This window comes from Ceratotherium simum, chromosome 10 (assembly GCF_057802395.1).
Source record: "Ceratotherium simum simum isolate JZ-2026a chromosome 10, ASM5780239v1, whole genome shotgun sequence".
In the NCBI taxonomy this organism is placed as follows: domain Eukaryota; kingdom Metazoa; phylum Chordata; class Mammalia; order Perissodactyla; family Rhinocerotidae; genus Ceratotherium; species Ceratotherium simum.
Window position 1 is genome coordinate 82,313,569 of NC_141909.1, and position 11,097 is coordinate 82,324,665.

Genomic DNA, 11,097 nt, shown 5'->3' on the forward strand with positions numbered 1-11,097 from the left:
CTGAATCAAATGAAAGCCAGATGACAGTCGGACATTGTTATGGGCATTGAGTGGAGAGATATGTAGAAGGAAGAATTCTTGTCCTAAAGAACTTATAATCAAATTACGGATATGTAAAGGATGAAACTAACTAAAGGATGGGCAGTTGAGATAAGTGCCTTATGAGTAATGCAGAGTACTATAGGAGTTGGAAGGACAAGGTGATTTTCTGCTTGAACGATCAGGCGAAAATCTCAGGAAGGAGGTGGGTTGAGTAGACTGGCTGGCAGCTCCTGTGCGCAGCTCATCCCAAGATGGAGCAAAGACTTCAGTCACCCTCTGGGTACTGATTGTCCCCTCCCTGTCCGATCACCGGCTGACATCCTGTCATGGATCTGTTGCACAATTAGAAGAGAGAATGTCTAGATTGAAGTGGAGGTTGTGATAAAGCATTTACTGAGTGGTCACTTAAGACACTGTCATTTAACTAAACTGCTGAATCTTAAACCTGTTGGCCCTTCATTACACTCCCATCCCTGGCATTCCTAGTGGTTTGTTACATTTAGTTGTCTAGAATTGTGTCACTCCTGGTTGTGGCTCCTAAGCAAAATGAACAGCAGCTGTCAACCATGTTTTCACTATTGTCAGAAAACTCTGAGAAACCACAAGGTTTCAGGCAATGGCTACTCACCATTTCAGAATACAAAATACTAAGTTCCACGGGACTGCATCTATCTTGTCACCACTATACCCTCAGTGCTTAAGACATAGGAGGGACTTGATAAATCTTTGTTGAGTGAGTAAACGAATGATTGGTTAGCACACATTAAAAAAATTCTCCACTTTCAATTCTGGGTATCTATCCAATGAAACTGAAAACACTAAACTTGAAAAGATATATGCACCCCCATGTTCAATGCAGAATTATTTACAAGAACCAAGATTACAAGAAACAACCTAAAGGTCAATCAATGGATGAATGGATAAGGAAAAAAAATACACACACCCACACACACACACACATACACACAAACAGAGGAATATTATTCAGCCATTAAAAAGAATGAAATCTTGCCCTTTGTGAAAACATGAATGGACCTTGAGGGCATTATGTTAAGTGAAATAAATCAGACAGAGAAAGAGAAATACTGTATGATCTTACTTATATGTGGAATCTAAAACAACAAAACAACAAAACCAAGCTCATAGACACAGAGAACAGATTGGTATTTGCTAGGGGTGGGTGAAGGGAGTCAAAAGGTACAAACTTCCAGTTATAAAATAAATAAGTCATGGGGATGTAGTATACAGCATGGTGACTATAGTTAATAATATTTTATTGCATGTTTGAAAGTTTCTAAGAGAATAAATTTTAAAAGTTGTCATCACAAGAAAAAAAATTCTGTAACTATGGATGGTGACAGATGTTACCTAGACTTACTGTGGTGATCATTTCGCAATATATACAAGTATCGAATCATTATGTTGTACACCTGAAACTAATATAATGTTATATGTCAATTACACCTCAATAAAAACAAAAACCCAAAATTCTCCACAATAAGTAACAAATGACAAACTGTCTAATCATATAATAACTTCTATGCTGTGAAAAATGCACAAACATTTTGAGACTCCAAGGAAATGTTTACAATAACTGACCTTAAGAAAATGAGAGGCTAAAATCAGCCACGTGAAAGAATTGTTATCACAAGAGTGACTGTAAAACTACGTACATGAAATAAGAGGGAGGAAAATAATGGGGACAACACAGGGTGACAGTAACACTGCAAGCCTATGAAAGCAATAGAAATGGAAACTACTAGCCAATGGACCACATGTAAGGAAGTGATTTGCGTCTGTTGTGGAGACAGAAGGTAACTGAAGGGGACCAGGCACCAGGGGCAAGAGGGAGATGAGAGAAAAATTGGGGAGACTTGTTTAGGGAGAAAAATTAAAAAGATAAAATATTTTAATTTCAAAGAGTCTCTCTCTCCCAGCATTTTTTCTTTTTCTTTTTTTTTTAAATTTTTTGTTTATTGCAGTAACATTGGTTTATAACATTGTATAAATTTCAGGTGTACATCATTATACTTCTATTTCTGCATAGATTACATCATGTTCACAACCAAAATACTAATTACATCACCACACACATGTACCGAATTATCCCTTTCACCCTCCGCCCTCCCCCCTTCCCCTCTGGTAACCACCAATCCAATCTCTGTCCCTATGTGTTTGTTTATTGTTGTTATTATCTACTACTTAATGAAGGAAATCATACGGTATTTGACCTTCTCCCTCTGACTTATTTCACTTTGCATAATACCCTCAATGTCCATCCATGTTGTCACAAATGGCTGGATTTCATCGTTTCTTATGGCTGAGTAGTATTCCATTGTGTATATATAGCACATTTTCTTTATCCATTTGTCCCTTGATGGGCACTTAGGTTGCTTCCAAGTCTTGGCTATTGTGAATAACGCTGCAATGAACACAGGGGTGCATGTACCTTTACAAATTGGTGTTTTCAAGTTCTTTGGATAAATACCCAACAGTGGAATAGCTGGATCATATGGTAGTTCTATCCTTGATTTTTTGAGGAATCTCCATACTGTTTTCCATAGTGGCTGCACCAGTTTGCACTCCCACCAGCAGTGTATGAGATTTCCCTTCTCTCCACATCCTCTCCAACACATGTTGTTTCCTGTCTTGTTAATTATAGCCATTCTGCGGGACCCGAGGTGATATCTCATTGTAGTTTTGATTTGCATTTCCCTGATAGTTAATGATGTTGAACATCTTTTCATGTGTCTGTTAGCCATCTGTATGTCTTCTTTGGAGAAATGTCTGTTCAGGTCTTTTGCCCATTTTTCAATTGGGTTGGTAGTTTTTTTGTTGTTGAGATGCATGAGTTCTTTATATATTTTGGAGATTAAGCCCTTATCAGATGTATGGTTTGCAAATATCTTCTCCCAATTGTGAGGTTGTCTTTTCATTTTGTTGATGGTTTCCTTTGCTGTGCAGAAGCTTTTTAGGTTGATGTAGTCCCATTTGTTTATTTTTTCTATTGTTTCTCTTGCCCGGTCAGACATGGTGTTTGACAAGATGTTGCTAAGACCAATGTCGAAGAGTGTACTGCCTATGTTTTCTACTAGAAGTTTCACAGTTTCAGGTCTTACATTCAAGTCTTTAATCCATTTTGAGTTAATTTTTGTGTATGGTGTAAGGTAAGGGTCTACTTTCATTTTTTTGCATGTGGCTGTCCAGTTTTCCCAACACCATTTGTTGAAGAGACTTTCTTTTCCCCATTGTACATTCTTGGCTCCTTTGTCAAAGATTAGCTGTCCATAGATGTGTGGGTTTATTTCTGGGCTTTCGATTCTATTCCATTGATCTGTGTGTCTGTTTTTGTGCCAGTACCATGCTGTTTTGGTTACTATAGCTTTGTAGTATATTTTGAAATCAGGGACTGTGATACCTCCAGCTTTGTTCTTTTTTCTCAGGATTCCTGTAGCTATTCGGGGTCTTTTTTGTTCCATATAAATTTTAGGATTCTTTGTTCTATTTCTGTGAAAAATGTTGTTGGAACTTTGATAGGGATTGCATTGAATCTATAGATTGCTTTAGGAAGTATGGACATCTTAACTATGTTAATTCTTCAATCCAAGAGCACAGAATATCTTTCCATTTCTTTGTGTCTTCTTCAGTTTCTTTCAGCAATGTTTTATAGTTTTCGGTGTACAGATCTTTCACCTCTTTGGTTAAGTTTATTCCTAGGTATTTTATTCTTTTTGTTGCAATTGTAAATGGGATGGTATTCTTAATTTCTCTTTCTGCTACTTCGTTGTTAGTGTACAGAAATGCAACTGATTTTTGTGTGTTGATTTTGTATCCTGCAACTTTACCATATTCGTTTATTACTTCTGAAAGTTTTCTGGTGGATTCTTTAGGGTTTTCTATACATAAAATCATGTCATCTGCAAATAGTGACAGTTTCACTTCTTCCTTTCCAATTTGGATCCCTTTTATTTCTTTCTCTTGCCTGATTGCTCTGGCTAGGACTTCCAGTACTATGTTAAATAGGAGTGGTGACGGTGGGCATCCTTGTCTGGTTCCTGTTCTTAGAGGGATAGCTTTCAGTTTTTCACCATTGAGGATGATATTAGCTGTGGGTTTCTCATATATGGTCTTTATTATGTTGAGGTACTTTGCTTCTATCCCCATTTTATTCAGAGTTTTTATCATAAATGGATGCTGTATCTTGTCAAATGCTTTCTCTGCATCTATTGAGATGATCATGTGATTTTTATTCTTCATTTTATTAATGTGGTGTATTATGATGATTGATTTGCAAATGTTAAACCATCCCTGCATACCTGGAATAAATCCCACTTGATCATGGTGTATAATCTTTTTAACGTATTGTTGTATGCGATTTGCTAGTATTCTGTTGAGGATTTTTACATCGATGTTCATCAGTGATATTGGCCTGTAATTTTCTTTTTTTGTGTTGTCCTTGTCTGGTTTTGGTATCAGGGTAATGTCAGCTTCGTAGAATGAGTTAGGGAGCTTCCCCCCCTCCTCAATTTTTTGGAAGAGTTTGAGAAGGATAGATATTAAGTCTTCTTTGAATGTTTGGTAGAATTCACCAGGGAGGCCGTCTGGTCCTGGACTTTTAGTTTTGGGGAGGTTTGTGATTACTGTTTCGATCTCCTTACTGGTGATTAGTCTATTCAAATTCTCTACTTCTTCTTGATCCAGTTTTGGAAGGTTGTATGATTCTAAGAATTTATCCATTTCTTCCAGGTTGTCGAATTGGTTGGCATATAGCTTTTCATAGTATTCTCTTATAATCTTTTGTATTTCTGAGGTGTCTGTTGTAACCTCTCCTCTTTCATTTCTGATTTTACTTATTTGTGCCTTCTCTCTTTTTTTCTTGGTGAGTCTAGCTAAAGGTTTGTCAATTTTTTTGATCTTTTCAATGAACCAGCTCTTGGTTTTATTAATTTTTTCTATTGTTTTTTGGGTCTCTATTTCATTTATTTCTGCTCTGGTTTTTATTATTTCCCTTCTTCTACTGATTTGGGGCTTTGTTTGTTCTTCTTTTTCCAGTTCCTTTAGGTGCATTGTTAGATTGTTTATTTGAGATTTTTCTTGTTTGTTGAGATAGGCCTGTATCGCTATAAACTTCCCTCTTAGAACCGCTTTTGCTGTATCCCATAAATTCTGGCATGTCGTATTTTCATTTTCATTTGTCTCCAGGTATTTTTTGATTTCTTCTTTGATTTCTTTGTTAACACAGTCGTTGTTCAGTAGCATTTTGTTTAATCTCCACGTATTTGTGGCTTTTCTGATTTTCTTCCTATAGTTGATTTCCAGTTTCATACCATTGTGGTCAAAAAAGATGCTTGGTATTATTTCAATCTTCTTAAATTTATGGAGACTTGTTTTGTGGCCTAATATGTGATCAATCCTGGAGAATGTTCCATGTGCATTTGAAAAGAACGTGTATTCTTCGGTTTTTGGATGGAATGCTCTGTATATATCTACTAGGTCCATCTGTTCTAGTGTGTCATTTAAGGCCAATGGTTCCTTATTGATCTTCTGTTTGGATGATCTATCCGTTGGTGTAAGTGGAGTGTTAAAGTCTCCTACTATTATTGTGTTACTGTCTATTTCTGTTTTGATGTCTGTTAATAATTGCTTTATATATTTAGGTGCACCTACATTGGGTGCGTAGATATTTACAAGTGTTATATCCTCTTGTTGGATTGTTCCCTTGATCATTATGTAATGCCCTTCTTTATCTCTTTTTACAGTTTTTGTTTTAAAGTCTATTTTGTCTGATATGAGTGCTGCTACCCCAGCTTTCCTTTCATTGCCATTTGCACGGAGTATCTTTTTCATCCCTTCACTTTCAGTTTGTGAGTGTCTTTAGGTCTGAAGTGTGTCTCTTGTATGCAGCATATATATGGGTCTTGTTTTTTTATCCAGTCAGCCACCCTATGCCTTTTAATTGGGGCATTTAGTCCATTGACGTTTAAAGTAGCTATTGATAAGTATGTACTTACTGCCATTTTTTAACTTTTTTTTTTCTCAGTGTTTTAGTAGTCCTTCTCTGTTCCTTTCTTCTTCTATACAGAATTGATGGTCACTTTAGTTTGACCTCTGTCTGAAAGCTGTACTCTTTAACTACCCTCCTCCCTCCTTTTATGTTTTTGATATCATATCTAACCTCTTTTTTGTGCTTTTGTATCCATTACGTTCTTCATGGAAATAGATAATTTTTCCTATTTGTGGTCTTCTCTTTTCCCCTTAAATCAGTCCCTTTAACATTTCTTGTAGCACTGGTTTCTTGGTGACAAACTCCTTTAATTTTTGCTTGTCTGGGAAATTTTTGATCTCTCCTTCCATTTTGAATGATAACCTTGCTGGGTAGAGTATTCTTGGCTGTAAGTTTTTTCCTTTAGCACTTTAAATATATCATGCCATTCTCTTCTAGCCTGTAAGGTTTCTGCTGAGAAGTCAGCTGATAGCCTTATGGGGTTTCCTTTGTATGTAACTTGACATTCTCTTGCAGCTTTTAGGATTCTCTCTTTATCTTTAATTCTGGACATTTTGATTATGATGTGTCTTGGTGTGGGCCTCTTTGGGTTTATCTTGTTTGGCGCTCTCTGTGCTTCCTGTACCTGGATGTCTGTTTCCTTCCTTAGGTTAGGGAAATTTTCATCTATTATTTCTTGAAATAGATTCTCTGCCCCCTTGTCTCGCTCTACTCCTTCCGGGACACCTATAACACGGATGTTAGTGTGCTTGATGTTGTCCCAGAAGTCCCTTAGACTGTCCTCACTCTTTTTAATTCTTTTCTCTTTTATCTGTTCACCTTGGGTAATTTCTTCTAGTCTTTCATCCAGCTCACAGATCTGTTCTTCTGTATCCTCCACTCTGCTTTTGAGTCCCTCTAATGAATTTTTCATTTCCCCTATTGTAATCTTCATTTCTGATTGGTTGTTTTTTATATCTTCCATTTCTTTGTTGACATTCTCACTGAGTTCATCTATTCTTCTCCCCAGATCAGTGAGCATCCTTAACACTCTTAGTTTGAACTCTCTGTCAGGTAGGTTGCTCATTTCTGTTTCACTTAGTTCCTTTTCTGGGTTTTTGTCCTATTCCCTTACTTGTAATGTATTCTTTTGCCTCCTCATTTTGCTTCTTTCCCTGTGCTTGTGTCTACATATTAGGTAGGTCAGCTACGTCTCCTGCTCTTGGATAGTTGACCTTATGTAAGTGATGCCTTAAGAGGCTTCCAGTGTGCTTCCCTCAGTTCTCAATGTTCCGGGGGTGACCCCTATGTGGGCTACGTGTGTCCTTCTGTTGTGGCCTGTTTGCTCTCCCTGTAGGCGCCCAGGGAGGCCGAGTTATGCTCCTGGCCAGCTGTTGTAATGCTCAGCTGCTTGTGGTTGTTGTGGGCCCTTCAGTCTCTTTATCAGGTGTGGGGAGCCCCAGCACAGTTGTCTGCAAGTTCTAATACCACATTTGTGTTGCAGTATTTCTTTTAAGTGAGTAGGCCTCCAGTGTGGCAGGTTGTTAGGCTCAGGGTCTTACAATTGCTGTAAGCCTCTAGCCTATTAGGTCTCCTGTCAGCTCTCTGAGGATTGCAGCTGGGTGGGGCTGGCCTCAGGCACAGGAGCACCCAATAGTTTCAGGCTTTGGAAGGTGGGGCAAACCCCCTATGTGGGTCTTTGAGAAGCACAAGTCTTCTGCAGCTGACAAGCCCTGCCGCCCACAGGTCCACACACACAGTCAACACAGTCCTGCCCTGTGTGCACGCCCTGACATCCCCAAGCAGACCCAGTCTTTCCACGGCGGGAGCCCCACACACTCCACCACCGCCCCAGACTCCACCTGCTCCTTGTGCACACCCTGCCCCGCTGAAGTCGGCTCAGTTGCCAGGCTGCAGAGAATCCAGTCACCAATCTATGCAGGCCCACAAGTTGCCTGAAGGCTTGTTCTTGGGTGGGGCCAGTCTCTAGGGTGGGCTGCCTGCCCTGGCTGAGCTGGATTAAATCGGTGCTCTAGCGGGTGGGGCAGACCTGGGCTAGCAGGCCTCAGGGAGAACTCCAATGGCGTCTGTGTCAGCACGCCCACACCAGGCCACAACAATGGCCGCCGCCAATGTCCCAGTCCCTGGAGAGGTCTCACCCCTCACCGAGATGCACTCAGGGCCTATTAGGTGAGTCTCTTTTCACTACAGCACTGTTCACCTTTCTTTCTGGTGATTTTAGGTTGCTTTCTGAAACGGGTGAGTTTGTGTGCGGGCCCTTTAAGAGCCAGTTTTAGTTTCTTTGTGATCCGGGTTTTCTGGGGGTACTCCCCAATGTTTTAGTAGCAGGCACAGTCAGATATTATGCTGCTGGTCTGGATTGTGCTGGGTCCACAAAATGCCCACAGCGGGGGCGCTCCCAGCTCAGGGCCCCATGCCTCCAGGGAGGCTGCGGACCTGTGAGCTGCTCCCGGCGGCCGTGAAGCTGGTGGCTTGTGAAGGCGGCGTTTTTCCTCTCCGGAAGGGAGCCTCTGCCTCTTCCACCTCAATTAGGATTGTCCGTTGTTGCAGGAGTTCCTCTTATCCAGTTTTCAGTTCTGTCTCAGGGGTAATTTTTCCACGAGTAGTTGTAAATTGGCTGTGTCCACGGGAGGAGGTGAGTTCCGAGTCTGCTGACGCCGCCATCTTGACTTCTATCTCCTCCCCAGCATTTTTTCTGAAGCAGAGTTTGAAAAGAAAGCAAAAGAAGTGGCAACAGGGTTTACCACCGCAGAGCTGGAAGTCATTTCAGAGACCAACCAGCTCCTCAACATCCCCAGAAAGCCTCTGCACCAACATCCAAGCATGTTATGCTCTCAAGGGGTGACGTAAGGCCCAGATGAAGGGACTGGACACCCCCTCGGGGACCACACTCACGCCCCATGTATACTCAGGAGTCATTTATGAGCCATGCAAAAAAATCAATAGCATCGTCTCATCTCATACGTGACCAAAACAGTGTTTATGCAAATCAGCCCCCTTTTTTTTTAACCAATCCTGACACAGAATGACTTTCAGATGATTCCCAAAATCAGATCCACTCCCTCTGGGTGAAGCTGCGTCTAAGATTGGCTTCTGTAGCACACGGAACCCGGGGTTCAGGAGACGCAGTTCTAACTCCACCTCTCACTATGATAGGACACAGGGCTAGGCCCCTTCCTGCTGTGACTTGCGGTTTTCTTAGGTGTAAGGGTTATAATTGTTCTGCAGATCAGGTCAGATAATTGTGTAAATGTACTTCATAAACTGTAAACATGCATCAGCACATGCTCTGAAAATAGAGAATCGTGACAGACTAAAGACGGAGGCATGTCCCCTCCGATAGAGTGCGGGCTGTCCTCGTGACTTGCTTGGATCAATAGAATGCAGCAGAACGGACACTATGGCAGTTCAGGGCCAACACCTTGGGATCCAGCTGCCACGTAAGAAACTCAGGGTAAACTACCAAGTGCAGAGAGGCCTCGAGGAGAGAGCTCTGAAGGAAGGAGGCCATCCCAGACATTCTGGCCCCAGCCTAGCTCCCAAAGTTGCATGAGACACCCCACATGAGGCACCCTGCCAACCCACAGAATCATGAGAAATAATAAATCACTTGTTTTTTAAATCATAAATTTTGGAGCAGTTTGTTATACAGCAACTGATAACTTAATAACTCTCAAAGGAGAGTTCTAAAACAGTTTCCATCGTTGACAAAACCCTGAACCTTCTACATGGGCAGCTCCGAAGAGGACAGCCACCATTTGAGTGTCTAAGCACACCTTTGGGTTTATGTTAGCTAACAGATCCGTCTTTTCTGGAGTGAGGGAAGGGAAGGGAACTGACAACTGATAACTTCTCAGCACCAGGGATTACTTAGATCCACCAGTTTAACTCTCTTCTCCCAATCCTCCCCCCAAGTTCCATAAACATTTGACTTCTTATAAATGCAAACTTGGATCGTTACTCTTTTCTATTTCTCCATTTTTTATTCATATTATCCACTGAAATAGTCACTCAACATACTACAGAAAAGGAGGGAGAATAGCCCTGGAGATTTGAACTAAGCCTGTTTTGACCCCAAAGAAGCCAGGTGACTTCTTGTGCCCAGATGCCACTTCCCCTTGCTCTGCCCAGGGCAGCCATCACGCTCTGCTTGTATTACAACCTGGCTGGGAAAGGATAAGCTCCTTGCTTCTGTCATTTCTCTGCCCTAAGTCATCCTCAGACTTTCTACAAACCTGTCGTTCTTCCACAGTTGGCCACCCACCTTGTGTTGACCACCCATCTCAGGTGATCAGCCCCTAGAGATCATCTGCTATGGCATAGTTCACTGACGAAACACGAAGGAAATTACACTTGTGCCATGGAATGTCAGGGTATTTTTCAAGCTCTTGTTTCTCAGACAGGGGCCAGACACAGCTGGTTCACTGTGAATAGTACAAGGATGGCTGCAAATGAGGGACGCCTCAAAGAAACCAGGTCAGAGAGGGGCTGTGCCTTTACGGTGCATTACTCATTTTAGGAACTATAATAAAGTGTCAGCTTTCCAAATAGAGAAACTATTTGGAAACTATAGTTTAAACTATACGTTATTTCCAAGTATAAAAATACTCCAAGAAGTACAGGCTTTTATGATCACAATCCTTATTCTCAAACTTTATGCTCCCTTCATCTGTGTCTGGATCCACACTCTATCACAGACGACAGAGAAAAAAAAGGATCATAATTAGAAACATTTTATAATCACCATCATGGAAGTCAATTATCTGGGCAAATTAGCCACATGATAAATGGAACCTGACCCTGGATTTCAGAGACATCAAAAAGGCCAGAAATTTAAACCAGAAAGAGTTGGTCTTCTCCAGGATTACAATGCCTGGAGAAGATATAGCAGTGAAATACAGTGGTGGGCATCAGTACAGATGTCAAACAGAAGTGAAATATGGTGGGAGGCATCATTATATACCACTTCATCTCTCTGGAGCCATGAATCTCTTAGAGAATCAAATTAATGCTACAGACACTTTGCCTAGAAAAATGCACATGAATACATA